Source organism: Cuculus canorus, chromosome 2 (assembly GCF_017976375.1).
Source record: "Cuculus canorus isolate bCucCan1 chromosome 2, bCucCan1.pri, whole genome shotgun sequence".
NCBI lineage: Eukaryota > Metazoa > Chordata > Aves > Cuculiformes > Cuculidae > Cuculus > Cuculus canorus.
The window spans coordinates 99,714,148-99,732,909 of record NC_071402.1 but is presented as its reverse complement, the minus strand read 5'-3'; the positions used below and the strand labels follow the sequence as shown (position 1 = coordinate 99,732,909).

The following is an 18,762-nucleotide window of genomic DNA, read 5'->3' as shown; positions in this document are numbered from 1 at the left end:
GCAAGGTCTGACATGCCAGGCAGGGTCCTTGCCAGGCAGTGACACTTCCCTTTGCATGGGAAGAAAGTCACTTTTCAGGCACTCTCCAAACTGACTGACCATACTCCACAGCTAAACTGCCTGGAGCAAGGACTCAGATATATGCCTGCTCCTTTCTAGTATGCACAGCAAGGTTACCCTCATGAAGTAGTGCATGCATGTAATCCATGGCACAGGAGAAGCATGGCCAAGATTTTGCAGGCAGTCCCCCAGCTCAGGTTACCCTTGTTAACACCTGGAAGACTAAAAACCTTCTTGTCAGACTTCAGGTATTACCGTTCTAGACACAGCGATCTGAAGTGAACAGCAGTGTCAGCTGAGAGATTTCTGGTGATTGTGCGTCTGCAAGCTCTACAGACCCTTTGCCTAGTAGGAATATATTTTGTATGAACATTAAACAATATGGTTTGTCTGACGGATTATTTCACTGTAACTGCCAAAGCAAATATTGTCATGTTTTCCAGTAATTTAGTTTTCCAGTAAATGTTTCCTGGGATAAATAAAGGCACACTAAAGCCACACTGGTAGTTTGAGAAATGGCAAAATCAAGGCTTGGAACAGATGTTCCCTTCAGTGAACAGAGATCCTCTGCACAACAAGGTAGCAATATGCTTGAGCCACATGGCAAAGGACACTTTCACTGCTGTGACATCTGCTGTGGAGTGGGGAATTAAAACATCTGTATTCTGCTCTTCACGTGCTTGGCTGATGAAAATACAGGGAGAATTCTCCACAATCAGCTTGATACAACAGGCTTCAGAAATAAAATCAAATTTTCTACAAAACCTGACTTCATTTTTCCCAACAGAAGAACCTACTAGGAGTTCAAATTATTAATAAACTAATCACAAAGGGGAAGATTATCAATTTTAACTCCTGTCATCCACCCCCTGCCTTGCTTAAGAAGTGGCACTGCTTCTCTTTCACCAAGATTTTTAGCATATGCTTAAAGCAGGCATTGTAATTGTTGATACACACTGCTGTTTGGCAGCCATTACAGACTTGCAGAGATCAACATTAATGCACATAAATTATTATGTGAAATTTAAAGTAATTTTAGAAGTCATTAGGGAAACTAGAGTGTTGTAATATATCACCTTTTTTTTCCTGATCAGAACAAAGTTGCCTTCCAGCATTCCTGCTAATATCCTAGGTCTCAATAGGGGCATAGAATGAAGGATTAAAAACATTTGCGAACAGTTGTTTATGTACTACTTGTTTTCCTCATTCTCAATAGATATTCAGATATCCATACATCTTACTGAGGAAAACCCTAAATCATGTAATAGTTTATGAACCGTACTGAGGCATTCAGCCTGACTAAAAGGAAAAAATACTGCCTAAATTACCTTAGGGCCAACGCTGGGCTATTCTTCAGTCTTCACATGCCAGCTTTCTCACTGAGAGGTAAAGTAAAGCAGTATGTTACTAGTTTTCCTCACCCTGAGCTTCCACGCTACAACTTCCTTACTTCTCTCCATTCCTTCAACACCACAGATGCAATCCAACATTAATATCCGTGGACTTCTGAAATAGGCTGGTGGTGGCACTGGTTATACTAAGTGCTTAAATATCCACCCAGTGGTTGGTGAACTGAACTTGCGAGTGGGAGCAAGACACTGGAGCCTAGTAATGTTAATTGCTTCTATAGAGAAACAAAACTGCCCCCTGTGTATGGCACAAGTGCTCTAAAGTCAATGACACAGTTAAATGGTTTTTGTAACTCCTCCCCTTGTGAGTGTACACTAAGAGTTTGGTTTTTCAAATCCACTCAGGATTCTAGGTCTTCCCCTCCTGCTCCAGCAATCACAGGAGCCAAGTTGGACCAGCTGTTTCAACAAAGTGGCAGAACAGGCAATAGACCCTTAAGCAGACCAAGTCAAGAACTTCCAACTAGTTTTCCCATTATCCTAGTTTCTTGCAGCCTTCACTTCTTCAAACTTAAATTGTATTCTTGGCATTTTTGGATCTAGGCAATAACTAAACAAAATGTTTCAAACAATAACCCCTCTCCCAGTTGAGCTACAGAGCCAGCATCAGATACTGCCTTTAATGTATTGTTTCGAAAATTCCACTCCTATCTGTTTAAAACAGTCCCACAGCCAACAATCTCAAGAGGCAGCATTACATATCAAGAGCTGTCTGTATCTGGGAGTTCCTTGGATGGGGTCAATAGCCATCTCCTATTTCCCACGTTGAGATTAGGCTGGGATCTCATCAGCATAGGCTTCATCCTCTTTCACCTCATGCGCCTTTACTGTAGGATCCTAGGACTTGCCCAAGGCTCTTCTGACTCTGAGGTAGCTCAAGCATACTCTTCCCTCCAACTCTGACCTCAGCAATGCTGATTTTCACTTAATGGTGATATGGTAGTTAAAGCAAACAAAACACTTATTCTTGATTCTGAGACAAATTCATTTTTACTGCAGAAACACAAGAAAAACAGAGCTAGATAAACAATAGTGACAAACGCTTAATTTCCACAGTCTGCTTCTACAAAATCCAGCTGTTGTAGACTGGTGCTTCTTGTAGATCTGTTACAGAAAATTATTTTCCCTCGGGCTCTAGCCACTCCATTGTCCAAGGATGGAAGCATTAGTTAATGGCTCTGCAGTGATAAGAGGCAGTGACTGCAGAAAGACTTCTGCTTCAAATACATTGATGCATTAATGAGAAAGCGATTTCATTACTTCAACCAGAACTCTAAGTTATACACAGATTCACTAAATCATCACAGACAGCAAGAGTTAGAAAAAAGAAATGTAAGAATAACAGCAATTACTATATCTACTTTAGCATTTGTTAGCACATCTAAGTAAACAAGGAGAACAAGGTAAATAATCTTGATGCCTGATGACCTACATTATGGATCCAAACTTATACTGTGGTATAAATTAGAAAAAAAGTAGCATCATAGATTATCAGCTCATTTTGCAGATACCAGCACTTTTCTTATGGGAAGTGCAAGTAAAGCCTATTTAGTGTTAAACTGAGTTAATAAAGACAGATTTTAATGGCACTTTCCTAATTCTAGTAATGTACAGACTTTTAATTGCCTTTCTATCCTTCCCCCAAAGCATTAGAACTATTAGAACTTAAGCACCACATACACAGTTATGCCACAATAACTGTGTTTCCAATTTTACGTTGGAAAATCCATTCAGAAGAAATGGTATTGATGACTTAGTTTGTGTTTAATTAATTCTCTATATACCACGACATACTAGCTTTGAAATCTTTTACTGAAAACACTCTTAGTATAATTATGCCATTTTCGCTTTTCCAGAGACACTTTGCTTCCTGATCTCAACTACATGATCACTACATCCATTAATAGGTAAAACCTCAAGATCATACACAATTAAAGTTATATTAACTACACAGACACTCTTGGACTAGATAATATCATATTCTTGTATCTAAACAACTTCTAGGCATTTTCACAGCAGACAGTAAAAGAAGCTGAAGACAGGGTCACTCTAACCAGACTGTATTTCAATGTATTTTCAAGCTTGCCATCTGATGTGGTCTAACACAAACACAGGCATCATAAACCATCACTTCATAAGAAAAGCAGTCTTGTGCAGTTCACATACTGTTTAACAACTTGAACCCTTCATATTGTGGATAGAAAAGTGATGATATCACAGAGTCATGTTAAAATTTCTCGCACAAGTTCAATGTACCACTGTTCAGCTATTTAGCCAATAATGAAAAAAATATTTATAGAATTATACCAATAATTTACACTATTCTAAATGTAAAATTTATTACACCAGGGGACAGTTAAAGCAGATTACCCCACTTATACTACCAAATGATAAAAGAAACTTGGCAAAAAATCAACATCATATCCACATGGAGAGAGACTTTGGAAAAAATCTCTTAGAAAAAGGAAAGAAGGTTAAAAAAAAATCGAATTGCTGTTTATACTCTAAAGGCTTGATTTGAAAAAAAGCACCCTCGTGTTTTGTGGATATGAATGTTACTGAGAAACAATTTATTCAGGTTGTTTAGGAACACTGTACAAGAAAAGTAGTTCAGAAATTAACTCCAGAAAGAACCATCCCAGGAGAAACCAGCAAAAAAAAAAAAGTTAGTCCCCTTGAACTTCAGCTGAGGCACCTGTCATATGAGACTTATGAAAAAAAACTCCAAGTCTTAGTAATCATATTGAAGATCCACATCAGTGACTATAAAGCAACAGTCAGCCGCACACACCCACACAATCCATCCTGCTGCTGCAGTTGCGAGTAGGCCACAAGCTGCCCTCAGAGAGATAGAAAGTAGAGCCAGCTCTCCTAGGACAGGTGCCATGGATATAATATAGACGATATATAATATAATGCAATATATTATAATATCTAATATTATATATAATATACAATATTATACATAATATATCTATATATAACATAATACAATACAATATAATATAATATGGATATAACCACAACACATCATTTTAGGACCACGGAAAGAGCTGCCTTGAGGTTAACTCAGGCTTCACAGGGCAGTCTGCAGTATAATGAAGCTAGCTGCTTTTCACCTTAATTCTGCGCTAAGGTTTGCTTGGTTGGGCCAAAGAACTCGTAGATTGCACAGTTTGCCTTCTAAAAGCCTCTAGGAGGATGAGCATCTCCATTTTAGAGGAGACAAAAAAAGTTGCAATGGAATCTTAGCAGCTTGACAATTTAAAAAATCATGCATAAGCTGTGCACTTGCTTCTGCTAGGAGACTGTCCTGGTTTCAGTTAAACCAGAATGAATTCTCTTTTCAGTTCAACTTGAAGTGCCTGCATTTTCTGAAAGTTAATGACATGTTTTCAGTGTCTGCTAACACTTAATATTTATAATTATCACAGAGAAATATGGGACCATTTCAGTCTCATGATCTAAATATGAACCAGCACCTTCGTTAATTTTAGCTTTAGTTAACAGCCTAAAAGTGTGCAAGTTTACACTCTCATTGTTCTCTCCTGACTTCTCTTTTTCTTATCCATTTAACGATCCGAGGCTTTCAAAAAATGCATGTTCCTCTTTAATTAATAGATATAGTACCAGGTACTTGCAATAACTCATCAGTCAGCAGCTCAAAGTATTTCAGAACCTATAAGCAGCAGCTATGAAGCAAAAAATGTCCTGTGATTTCTCCTGAACTAGACTTTGTATCTATCTCTTGTGCTTCATATATCAATTACATACATGTGCCCAGATTCTTAGAAGGACCTTCCTATTCAACAGCTGAATAAGCACACCTTTGTTGCCCTACTATTTATGTATCTCTGAACATACAACAGACCTAGTTAGACCCGTTTTTTTCTCAGAAAACTTTTGGTAATCTTAAAAGAGTTTTGATTTTACTGTAAATGGGGATGGAACCAGTTTGAATATCTCAGCATCCTCCCAATGCACCAAAATTCCATTCTCCTTTCTCAGCACATTAGTAATTTCAACACAGGAAAACTATTTTATCAAGGAGAAATTAAAAATACAGGATACATCTCTGACAAAGAGAAGAAAAAGAGAACTGTGTAGAATATGTATTTTCTCCATTTCGGCATGAATAGTAAGCCTAGTGCAGTAACTGGAAAACATGAACTTCAGAAAACTATATCATGTTTGAAAAGCTTCACTGAAGACTTTCACGTGTTTTTCTTGTACAGAACTCCCATTCAAACAACTCTGTTGAACTGGAAGTTTCAAAAACAAAAGTTTGTGGGCCAGGTGTCAAAGATGAGCTCTGGAGTAATCCATAGTTCGTGTAACCACTTTCATTATGGAGCAGTAACTTATGCCAGAAGAACAGGATGAAATTATTACTTCCCCTAAATTTCTACCTATGACAATCGACTAGTCATACAATCCTTTGTCTCTTAAAAAACCCTGAGTTTGTTACTGCAACTCTGGCAAAACCAGCCACTTTTCATTCATCATATTAAAATAAAGTACTTCCAAATCTAGGCTAGCATATTAAATACTTTCCATACTTTTATTCTGGAATCACTATTATGCATGTTACGTAACAGCAAGAATAAAAATACATATTTTTTTAAACAAAAAGGGACTTGAGAAAAAAAAATACTATGACATTCTAGGGGTTGTATCACTCTGAAAACTAGTTTACTCTGTGCTTACATCCTTCCCATCGCAGCATGGACAGCGACATGTTAGAAGGCTGTAATAATGCACACACATTATTTCCATTACTCCACTGGTACTGCATCTTCCCGACAATTACAAAATCAAAGATTTTCCTGCCTTCCACAGCATTAAGAGTATGGTTCATGTGAAGGAGAGAAGAACTGTACAAATATAAGTAGCACCTAGCTCTGCACGAGTCATAGCTTTGCATCTGCAAAGTTGTCTTCCTATTTTCTTTTAAAAATATTATATTCTTCCTTGAACACTGGTTAGAAAAACCTGAGATATCTAGAGGGCTTAAAAATAAAGTAAATTTTCAATTGGTGTGCACTTCCTCATATTTGTTTCCCTCTAGTGACCAGTATTTTCTTTCCTACTTTGCTTTTGAAGATTACTGAAATCTACACATTTCTCCTGTTTGTCAAATACTTGCCAAGTACCTTAATCTGAAGCATGATGTAGTAAATACTCCAGTAAATACAAGTGTGCCATAGGAAAAGGCAATTTCCCTTAAGTATTCTGTAAAGAATTCATGAAGAATTTCTTACAGTTTTTCTTCTCTTACAGAATCTGTCATGAATTCATAATACAAGTTATAAAGAAATGTAAGGTTAATGGCTGTCAACATTGTTGTTTAATCTCTTAATTTACCACATAAATAGGAAAAATGTCATCATCAAGAATCATACAAGAAGAAAACTTCAGGTTATGCATGTGTCTTAATTGAAGCTACAAGCATAATGCTTGCTTAATCATACAATGTAGCTTTCTTAAATCCTCTTATTTCCATACTAGTCATCAATTTCTTCTTAAGCACAAGAATAGATAATATTCCAGACAATCATACAGAATCATAGAATCATAGACTAGTTTATGTTGGAAGGGACCTTAAAGACCATCTAGTTAGTTCCAACCCCCATGCCATAGGCAGGGACATCCACTAGATCAGGCTGCAATGCTTCACTAATTCAAATTCTCCCTCATCCTCACAAAAGAACCCCACCTTTTTGCCAAGATATCCCGCTATGTAAAAATTGAAAAGTGATGAAACTGAGATGGATGCCCAAGCTGAGAAAAACACATTTATTTTTCAGCTGCTAGAAAGAAAAAGACATTCCTTGATCAGCAATATGCATGTCACAGGTATTACACCCTAATGTTCACCTTATAAATTATACTTGTGCCCTAAGCTTCTGGAAATAAAGCTTCAGCTTCAAGCTCACATATCTTCTTCTATGAACAGTGAAGAAACTTTATAATCATGTGAAGCGTTTGATGCTGAACAAATGCTGGATTAGACCTGCAGAGATATGATACCATTAATCTCCTTTGTTATGGGAGATGTTCTCAGTGCCGAGCATCTTAGCACTCATTTGAGGGCTAGTAGACTTTGAGGAGGTAAGCATTCTAAACAGCAACTCAGTTTATGGACCTGCCTTCTAATTATTACAGTTTTGCACCTTGATGTCCTCAGGCTGTAAATGCAATTCATACACATAGCCAACAGAAGACTTTCCAACATAAATTGTAATTTTTCAGTGTAATTAGATGACAGATTCTTACAGACAACATAACATAAGGATAAAACCAACTGTAAAAGTGCAGAGAAAAGTTCTCAAAAAAACCCTGGGACAAACTGCAACCACTTCTGTCTTCAATTTACTAATTATTCAGACTTTTTTTTTTCCTCAAGTACTTTTCTTACAATTTTCTTGACATTCACATGCACACTGTATACCAACAAAACTAATCAGCAGCTGGAAACACAACTGCAGTTTAATCTGCAACTTAACTGAAGTTGTAGTAGGTATATTTTCAGTAACAGCTTGAAAATTTAGACCATTAAATTCATTAGCAAGCTTGAGGATATGAATGTCTCATCTACTTAATTGAGTGCTATTATGTAAAAATAAGCCATGCTTATTTGGTTATATAGCTGATTTTGTCATTCATCAGCACGACTCCTGTAATTTACCATTTGAAATTTTAAAATAAAGGAATGTACTGCAATGTCCCAATGTTTAAGTGATCAAGAAGAAATAGTACAAAATTGTGGTCGCTCTCTAGATATGAGACTATCAAAAGCAATAGAAAAGGAATCCAACCCTGAAAGCATCCAGAAATTTAAATGGAATAATATCCCAGGTGACTTATTTACTATTGCCCTGTTGACACTGTGTACTGAGAAAATACATGAAAATACAAATCTAATACTTCTATTAGAACACTCCATTCAGCCTTCCTAAAAATAGATGTTCGGTGCCAATTTCCCTTTCTAACCTTGTAGTCCTCCTTTGTGGCAGATATCTCAGATACCCTTTCATTTGTGGAAATCAATTATTTTAGATTTTCTTTTATTTTGTTTTTTAAACGGAAATGTAATGCCCCTTAGACTTTTGATTCAGTCAGGCACGCCTGGCTTTTCTTTTTTTTATACTATCAAATAAAATAGCATATCAAAAATAATATCACAAATTTCTGCTCCATAGACCACATCTACCTAACAATAACCTTCAGCATCTTTCCATCCACCTGTGGGTTTACACAAGTGTAGAAAACCAACCTCTCTGTACCTTCACCTGATACTGGCACACCAATGCCACAAAACCTCAATAAAACTAACACATACCCATTTTTCAGTCCAGAGTTTCTACCTGGTTTAAAGTGTGGCCCTTAGGCATAACATACCATAGCTACACCTCATAGCTTTGGAGAAAGAGGAAAAAACACCTCTTTAATTTTATAGGGCACTCATTATAGCATATTTGAGACCTGATGTAGTTTAATATTGGAAAAAAAATCGAAAATCAAATTTTTGACACAGAAAGACCTTTCTGTTAGTAAAAACTTTCTAGGAAGATTATACAGAACAAAGCAGAGCAATTGGTTATAATCTTTTCACAGCAATAGAATTTTGAATCCTTTGTGAAAAGCAATCTGTGAAGCTCCTCCTGTGCATCAAATGAAGAAAAGACAAGTGAACAAGTTAGCTACCAGACATAATTCAGGCACAGCAAATGAGTAGAATGTTGTTGCTATTTTGCAAATACCATTACTTAAAATATTTTATACAGAAGAGCTGTATGATTCAATCTTGAAGTAAAAAAGATTTCTCTAAATCTTAAGAAAAGACAACCAAATTAGTAAAGCAGCTTTGAAACAGCATGTAGCATTAACACATTAAGCAAAAAATCTTTTCAAACTTTCTCTATGCAACTAATTTGGGCAAATTTAGAAAATTTCTGAATTTCTCAGCATATGTATTTTCCAAGTAGAAAAATACTATGAATGTAAAGCTGCAAGATCCTTCAACATAATGTTACATGAATGTAAAGCCGTAAGATCCTCTTATGTTGATCCTTCAACATAAGAGTACCGTGTGTGTCTATAAATCAGGTGTAGAAACACTTATTTTACTCCTTAAGTCATCTGAGATACAGATTAATAGAGAAACTCCCTCACTGACTTTTATCAAATCTATGTTCCATGTATTCCTTTAAAAGAAAGCAATGTTACTGGATAGGAAAGAAAAAACCTCCAAAACAAAATCAGGCTTTAAATGGAAGTGAACGCTACTCTAAAAATGTCCAGAGGCCAAATATCATCTGACTAGGTGGGAGGGCAAACACAGGGACTTAAAGAGTTAGTGGGATCCTTCATACTGTTAACCATCTTCACTGAGCCAGACAAATTGTGTTGGAGAGCAAAATTTTAAGTTCCAGATAAACTCTGGTAGCTTTTTTAGAAGGTAGATGTCTTCCCAGTGAAAGGATGTCAGAATAATAAGTTGAAAAAGAGAATCTATTTCTGCAGTTCCTCTCTGCAGGAAGCACTTTTTTCCCTATACTGGACTAAGTGACTTGCCCATAATGATAATTCTCTTGGAGACAAGATAATGGTTAATTTTCTGATACGAGGATACACTTTCAGCTGCAAGACGTCAGTGCCCTGCCCTCTCCCTCTGAGAAAGCACACAAATACAGGCATTGCCTGTGGCTGACAACCGCTTTGGGGCAGAAGTCACACTGGATCTTCCATTTTGCCCTAATCATCAGAAGGGAAAAAGCCAGCATCTTCTCTCAAGACAGTATAAAAGCTACATTCTGTAGCTTCTCATAATTAATTATGGAACAAATCAGCATTTTAGAAGAAAAACCAATTATGCTTAACATTAATGAGAAGATGAACTCCTCATCTTCCCGGTCACATTGTTACAATGATTGCAGTGTTAGACACAAACTGAAAGACTAGCAGTTACCAAGCTACAAACAGTTTTTTCAGTACTGGAGAACTACTATCTTGTTAGTTTTTGGGTTTTTTCTTAAATCTTTTTTTACTTAGTTTTTCCAAAAGCAATGAAGTATGAGGTACAGAGCAAGTCTTTAGCAGTTTGTCTGGCAAAGTTACAAGCCAGTAAAATGGAATTATGCAAGAATGACGTGTTTGGCAACTTAATGCTACTGATTCCACCTAATACAATGTGTACCTGAAGATCATTTCTGCAAAGACAAATGGCTTCCATCACAATAACTTATCTGCCAAAGCCCCCATTCCACCCAGTTTGCTTTTTAGCTAAGCCAAGTTCAGACAGACTTGGAATATAACAGGTTGGTAGGCACTACAGCTGTGCAATTCCTAGTTGGTATAACAGCAAAAAGTTCCGCCTGGGAAAGTATTTTAGATATTTGCCCCATATGAAAAAACTCTATCAGGCTGCAGTTTAATAATTATGTAGTAACTCCTTGCTGCCTTACCTCCTCACACCATTAGAATAATCTTAGACAACTGAGTGCACATCAGCAGTTATTTTTATATCTGCAAGTATTTCACTACAATCTTAAAAACAGGTAATTAGGAATATTTTGAGAATATATGGTGATTCTAACATCTTAGTCAAACAGTGTGAATAATAATCTATACTGATAGATACAGCATAGATACCGCATTATGAAGTTCTCTTTAGGTGAAAATCTATATAAACTCAAAAGCAAAACTGTGCTAAGAAAAAAACAATAGTATCAACAATCACTCACATTTCCTGTGTGGTTTTTATTTGATTGTTTAACTTAAGGATCTATAAATGCCGTCTGCTTTTTTTTTTGTTTATTTGTTTCTATTTATTCAACCCTCTGGAACTTGGATCTACAATTTCCTAGCTAGTAATCAGTGAAAATGAGTTGCTGCTTCAACACAGTTCAAAGGGTAGAGCATTTGGGACTAGAAACATTGAAGAAAAAAAAGAAAAATCACCTTTGGAGCTGTTAGTATTATGTTGTTAATTTTTGGATAATGTGAGAACTTTCAAGTAAAACTATTCCTAAATGGAAACTTATCTTTAACATTTACAGTGAACACTCATTCAATAATGACAGTTAAGTACAGAAACAATGCTTTGCATGCCTCGGGCCCTCTTCCTTCTTAGAGTCTTCCTCAAAATCACTTCCAAACAGAAGTGACATTAAAATTCTGCAGAACAGCTGGTTTGTGAAAACAGCAAGATGTGCTGCCAACAAGGAGTTCATGTCTTCAGAAGTTGATCCTGGATTTCTGTCTGTAGTGCTTCACCACTGCTTCTAGAAAAAACTTAACTGTGTGTTACATACAAAAAGTCTACGTACTTCTAAACTGTTACAAATGCAAGGGTATTCAGTCATTTAAACCCATTTTTAGCTGGTTTTAACTATGAGAACTATTGTTATATCAGGAAAAAATTGTACCATCAGGACAACAACAATTTTGACTTTGAAAGCTGAATTCAATCAATACTTCTGGGAAAAAAAGAAGTTGGTGGAAGTTTCATTTCTGAATGCCTCAAGATACTCCTCTTGAATAGCCACTTAAATTCTTCATAAGAGTACTGTACAGACTTGAAATATGCTAGCTTGTTCAGGTGTTATCACACGCTTCACTTAAGTTCTAAACCCAAGAAAAAAAATACTCGTAACATAGTAAATTTTTTGATCTGAATTTTCTGTTGTATAAAAAAAAAAATTAATCATATTCACATTATCTGAAGCATGTTTTATTCTTCCAGAAGCTGAATTTAGAATGTTGAATTAGGCTGCATTTATAAGAAATTAGAGACAAATTTGGGCTGTTTTCTGTGAAACAAACCCAAACTTTTCACAACAACTTGAAACTTCAGAAGTGTAACAATCCATAAAATTGGAGCCATCACATAATTTATTTTTCCAGGGAAGTACCTTCAAGTTGACAAATGCCACCTTATTACTGCAAATGCTTAAAGCAATTCAGTTTTTCCTACAACCGGAAGAGGAGGTAGTTGTCTGTCAGAGATCTATAATTTTGTAGTTTAGGTCTGTTTTTCCCCTACTTAATGATTATTCATTATCTTCAAATGCTGCGTGGGTTTCCTCCTCTAGTGAGGAGACCTACTGGATCTCACTAACATGGACTGAGATGCTCATTAAAATGTAGTATTCAAGTAGGAAAGCTTCATGTATTTACCAAACTATATCAAGGAACAATAATGAGCTGCAGCTCCCATCAAGCATTTTGTTTGATTGTGGATTCATTATCTCATTGCCAATATCAACAAATGGGCTGTATTCCACCATTTATCAGCAGTCCTGGCTAACAAGGGAGGTACAAGTTGATTGGAGATAGCAATGGTGATGCCCATCAACAAGAAGGGCTGGAAGGACGATCCAAGACACTACAGGCCTGTCAGCCTGACCTTGGTGCCAAGGAAGCTTATGGAGCAGATCATCTTGAGTACCATCACACAGCAGGTACAGGATAACCAGGTGATCAGTCAGTATGGGTATAGGAAAGGTAGGTTATGCTTAACTGACCTGATCTCCTTCTATGATAAGGTGACCCAATTAGTGGATGCGGGAAAGGCTGTGGAAGTTGTCTACCTAGACTTCAGTAAAGCCTTTGACACTGTCTCCCACAGAGTTCTCCTGGACAAACTGGCTGTTCATGGGCATACTCTTCGCTAGGTAAGAAAACTGTCTGGATGGCCAGGCCCAAGGAGTTGTAGTGAATGGAGTTAATTCCAGTTGACAGCCGGTCACAAGTAGAGCTCCCCAAGGCTTAGTGTTGGGGCCAGTTCCGTTTAATACCTTTATCAGTGATCTGGATGAGGGAATAAAATGCAACCTCAGCAAGTTTCCAGATGATTCCAAATCAAGCAGGAGTGTTGATCTGCTTGAGGGAAGGGAGGCTTTGCAGATGGAGCTGGTCAGGCTGGATACATGGGCTGAGGCAAAACTGTGTTCATAAAGGCTAAGTGTCAGCTTGAGACACAATCCCTGCAGGTATTTCAAAGATATGGAGATGTGGCACTTAGCAACAAGGTTTAGCGGTGAACTAAGCAGTGCTAGGTTCATGGTTGGACTTTATGATCTTGAAAGTCTTTTCTTACCTAAATGATTCTGTGATTCTATGAAGCGAAATACAGAAATACTGATCCTCTTTTCATGTGTGTGGAAGCGTGGATCTGATGGAGGGTAGAGAGGCTCTGCAAAGGGATCTTAACAGGCTGGACCACAGGGCTGAGGCCAATGGCATGAGGTTCAACAAGGCCAAATGCTGGGTCCTACACTTGGGGCACAACAACTCTATGCAGTGCTACAGACTAGGAGAAGTCTGGCTAGAAAGCTGCCTAGAGGAGAAGGACCTGGGGGTGTTGGTTGACAGCTGACTGAACATGAGCCAGCAGTGTGCCCAGGTGGCCAAGAAGGCCGATGACATCTTGGCTTGTATCAGAAACAGCGTGACCAGCAGGTCCAGGGAGGTTATTCTCCCTCTGTACTTGGCAGTGGTGAGACTGCAACTTGAGTACTGTGTTCAGTTCTGGGCCCCTCACCATAAGAAGGATGTTGAGGCTCTGGAGCGTGTCCAGAGAAGAGCAACGAAGCTAGTGAGGGGGCTGGAGAACAAGTCTTACAAGGAGCGGCTGAGAGAGCTGGGCTTGTTTAGCCTGGAGAAGAGGAGGCTGAGGGGAAACCTTATTGCTCTCTTTACAGCTACCTGAAAGGAGGTTGTGGAGAAGAGGGAGCTGGCCTCTTCTCCCAAATGACAGAGGGATAGAAAAAGAGGGAATGGCCTGAAGCTCCGCCAGGGGAGGTTCAGGCTGGACATCAGGAAAAAATTTTTCACAGAAAGGGTCACTGGAACAGGCTGTCCAGGGAGGTGGTTGAGTCACCTTCCCTGGAGGTGTTTAACAGACAGGTGGATGAGGTGCTGAAGGGCATGGTTTAGGGATTGTTAGGAATGGTTGGACTTGATGATCCAGTGGGTCCTTTCTAATGTACTGATTCTATGATTCTATGATTTTGCAGTTATCCATCACCGAGCGTTCCATTAAGTAAAATCTGCTTCAAGGGAAAGAAGCTAATAAAAGATTTAAATCTAAATTAAATTACCACAATGTATTCTGTCTAGGGTGACCTTACAGAAAGGCTCTTTACTGGACAGACTACTTGATGATTAAGTGAGCTATCCTGATACAGCAAGTGGTCCAGGAGGCAGGAAAGACTGACTTTAAACCACCAAGATTTCTAAATTTATATCTTCGGCCTTTATGTATTGTTAAGCTCAAATCAACAGTATATTCCCACCATTCAGAGAGGAATTCTGGAAGACTATACAGTGTAATAACACTAAGACTTTACTCCTTGAACAATGTGATGATTTCTTGGTTAAAAAGCATAGGGTGACCATTTGTTGGCAAAATGCTCGAATGTCTGCAATTATTTTGTCAGCCATATTTGAGATGTGCTGTTAGCTATTAAGGGTATTTTCAATAAGACTTTGTTTCAACAAGACTACCACTTAGTTCCTCAATACATTTCGAATAGATTCTCATTGAATTTTGTTTTTGAAAAAAATTCCAGTTACTATGAACAACAAATGCAAAGCTGACAGCCTGGGAAGCAAGAAGTAGTAAAAACTTAGGTCCCAAGATTCTCAAAGTCGAGTGTCATCAACAAAATTTTGCACAGGAGTTTGCAGCAGTCTTCTCTAGAAGCAAAAAAGCCAAGCTATAATTTCTGTCTTCTAGCAGAGTGGCTGTTGAAAGAAGTGCTATCACATATTTGAAAAAAAAGAAAGCACTTAAAAGAACGGAAGACATTAAGGTACTACATAAAATATCACTGTTCCTTAAAAAAGTCTAGTAAATGGTACAGAACAGACAAATGAGGGATTTCTGAGATTGAGCTCAGTTTTTCTTGATTATGAACTAGCAAGACCTTTCTATAGATAGCTGAATGTCGTGAACCAGAATTATTCTGTGTAGATTTTCAAACACTGGCGGCTCCCTGAAAGACTTCAGATTAATACTGCCTCTGTAGCAAAGTAAATTATAATGCTTCTTTCTTGAATTTAGTAAGAAATAAATATCAGAAACTCACAATGTAAGAAGGCATCTCAGATATTTTGAAAATAAGACGAAGGGTAAAGTACCATTTCATATGAATCTTTCATAATTTACCCATTTGTTCATAAAATTATTTCTCTATCAGTCAAAAATATAATCGACTTGGGACAGATGAAATTATCAGTAAGAAATTTTGCCACAGAAAATATTTCACTGAGTTACACTTTTGTAAAAGAAGCTTAAATTCTGCAAGCACAATTTTGTTGCTTCGATATCAACTTCTAATTATTAGATTTCTTCTCACTAGTTATTCAGCAGAGAATATTTCCTTCTTAAACTGAAAAAGTCTTAACGCAAATATTGAAATTTCCACTCCAAAGTAAAGAAATTCTCAGCAGAGCAACCATTAGCCCTTATATCAGATTTACAAAGGCTGAAATTAGCAAAACATCAACTAAACACTGTAAAAGCACTGGCCTTGGCACTGAATTGAGAGCATTCAGAAAGAATTTATTGAAAAAACAGCATATTGGGAACTTGAACAAAACCTATGAAAATCAAATGAAAAATCCATATAGGTGTCCAGTGAATACATGATCAAACCTGTCTGATGTACATAAAGTCTAAATAAAGTCTAAATAAATATTTCAAATAGCCACCATACTTTTGAACTGTAATCTTTCATGACTAAAATAATCCTCTCAAACACTCATTGCACCACTGCACCAATGTGTTTCATGTTTGCAATCTTTCTCCTTCATTCCCCCTGACCCTCAGGGAAAGGTCTCACGTTGGTGGCTGGTGGCCAAAAAAAAAAAAAAAAAAAGAAATCAAAAAACTAACCTACCTCCCCACCCCAGAAAAGTGCAGTTTATCAAACACTAAGCTGCAAAAGCCCACGGACATGCTGTGAACTGTGCTTTGGCAACAGAACGATGCAAAACCAGCAAGCTGCCTCCAACAACCTGTGCTTCAAGAATACCTCACGTGTGAGGCCTAGAAGCTTTCAGGAGAGCCAACACCCAAATAGTCTTTCTTGCAAAGGAGCAGCCGCCACTCTTACTTGTCTGCAACTGCCTGTGGTGTCACAAGCCCTTAAGCCTATTAGAAACCGGAGAACTTAGGAAGCATTTTGTAGCATTAATTCATTTCATAATTTGAAATGTTAAAGGAAGTGCAGCCCTTTTCCTAGCTTCGGTAATGCAACTGAAGCTTTTCATTAACAGTTTTCAAAGTCTGCTCTGCATCAAATAACAGGCAAGTCAATACACACAGAGCACACATTTGTTGTACAGAGCTTCACATCTCCACTAGGTATTTCCAGGATCTATAAACTCAAAGAGGCTAAATCCCAACCTTAGACATACTGCTTGGCTAAATTTCAAAACAGCATTGTTTCATGTGTCTGTCCATCCTTCGACCAAATATATTGTTTGACGACTGCTGCAGCATTTCACCTCATTTATCCTCTTCCTACAAAGACCAGTATTTAAGTATGCTAACATGGAATATGTTTGTTCAGTACATATTATGGCAACTATCTCACAGTGTTCAGCTTTAAGATAAGGGGAAAATATAGCTATCTATTCACTCTCACTCAAGTCTCAGTGGAGACAGAGTGAAATCAAAATGCACTTGAAAAATAAAGCAAACTGTGCACTAACACCTTAAGGCTTGAAATATCTCAGCTAATAGACACCTCTTGTTGCTATGCCCATACTTTGCTATGGAAGCTAAACATCGTTTCCTGCTATGAACAAATTCTATTTGTACTAATCTCAAAAGCTTTTTCCTCTTATGTACAACTGGTTATTACTAACACTTATTAATAAGATCCATGCACTTTCATGATTTATAACTCTTTACTCATAACTCACAACAATAAATTTATTGTGGGATGTTTCAACTACATTAAATGGAATTTTATTCTTAGTAGAAAATCTTAATAGAACTCTGAAGGGGCTCAAGTCCAGCTCCTGCTGATGTAGGCTCCTGTTTTCATCAACAAAAGCTGCATCAGAGCTCTAACAGCAATTCTTTTATTTTAAAAATTAGATAGAAGCAGTTCATAAAGATGCTATCTAAACAAAGACCAAGACTATTTAAGTATAAAAACTTGTTTACCTCCTTTAGATTTTTTTTTAAAAAAAAGAGCTGCACATGTATTATGCAGGTCAAAAATCACAAGATGCTGCTCATGTGTGAATAGTATAAACAGCTACCTTTCTAATTTACTCTTTTCTATTTCATCTTTTTTCACAATATGAAACTCACATTCATAGTTTTGTCTCTGCAGTACCCTTTTAACATGACATCTGTGAGATATAGGAAAGTATTTCTCTAAGTTGCATAAGAAGCTAGGATTTTAAACAACTCTAGGCTGTCAAATTACAATTTAACTTCATAGTACCTATCAAAAGTCATAAAAGTAAATGGATGTAGGAAAGACACTGCATTTTGCTTCCCCCTCTCACACATCCTTTGTGTGCTAGAGCAAAGCTCACAAAATTTAAAATAATGTAAATAAGTAGCTTAAGTCCTACTACTTATATTATCCTCCTTTAAGGAAAAAATATTAGAGCTTAAATCCTTATGAGCGAGAACAGAAACTGCTAAGAGAACAGAAAGAAGCTACAACGCACATCTGAGTCATCCTAGCACTTTTGGCATTTTGGGGCTAGGGGTTGGGGGCCAAGGCTGAGAGCTGAGGGTTTAGGGGTGACGGCTGAGGGCGAGGGCTAGGGCTTAGGGGGTAGGGCTCAGGCCGAGACTCAGGACTCGGGTGGTGGTGACGATGAACACAGGAATTAAAAGCCCTTGTAATCGTAATCTTATATATATATATATATATATATATAAGATTATATATAAATAAATATATTATATATATATTTTTATATATATATAAAGAGTTTATATATATATATACAGATAAACTTCCTTCTAAGACACTAACACAGAAAATTATCTCAATGACCTCATTTAGTGAATTTTCCATATAAAAATACCTAAAAAATTCAAGATGAAAAAAAACATAGCTTTCCAAAACTATGCTTCATTTTACTTAAATCAACACTGCAGAGGACACTGTCCTATAGCTGACAGAATCAAGACTACTTTAGAAAAAGTGCAGTTCACTAGTTTTCAATTCCTTCAGACCTGGTGATATCCTGGTTCTCATCAGGCATTTACTAAGATCACTTCCTTAAATCAATCCCAAAACATTGCTGA

The 18,762-nt window shown here is 37.2% G+C and overlaps 1 protein-coding gene across 2 annotated transcripts in view; it reads right to left on the bottom strand.

Annotated features, from left to right (window-relative positions):
* CTDP1 (CTD phosphatase subunit 1) overlaps positions 1 to 18,762 on the bottom strand; it is a 91,604-nt gene that overhangs the window by 4,985 nt on the left and 67,857 nt on the right. The window lies entirely within an intron of this gene.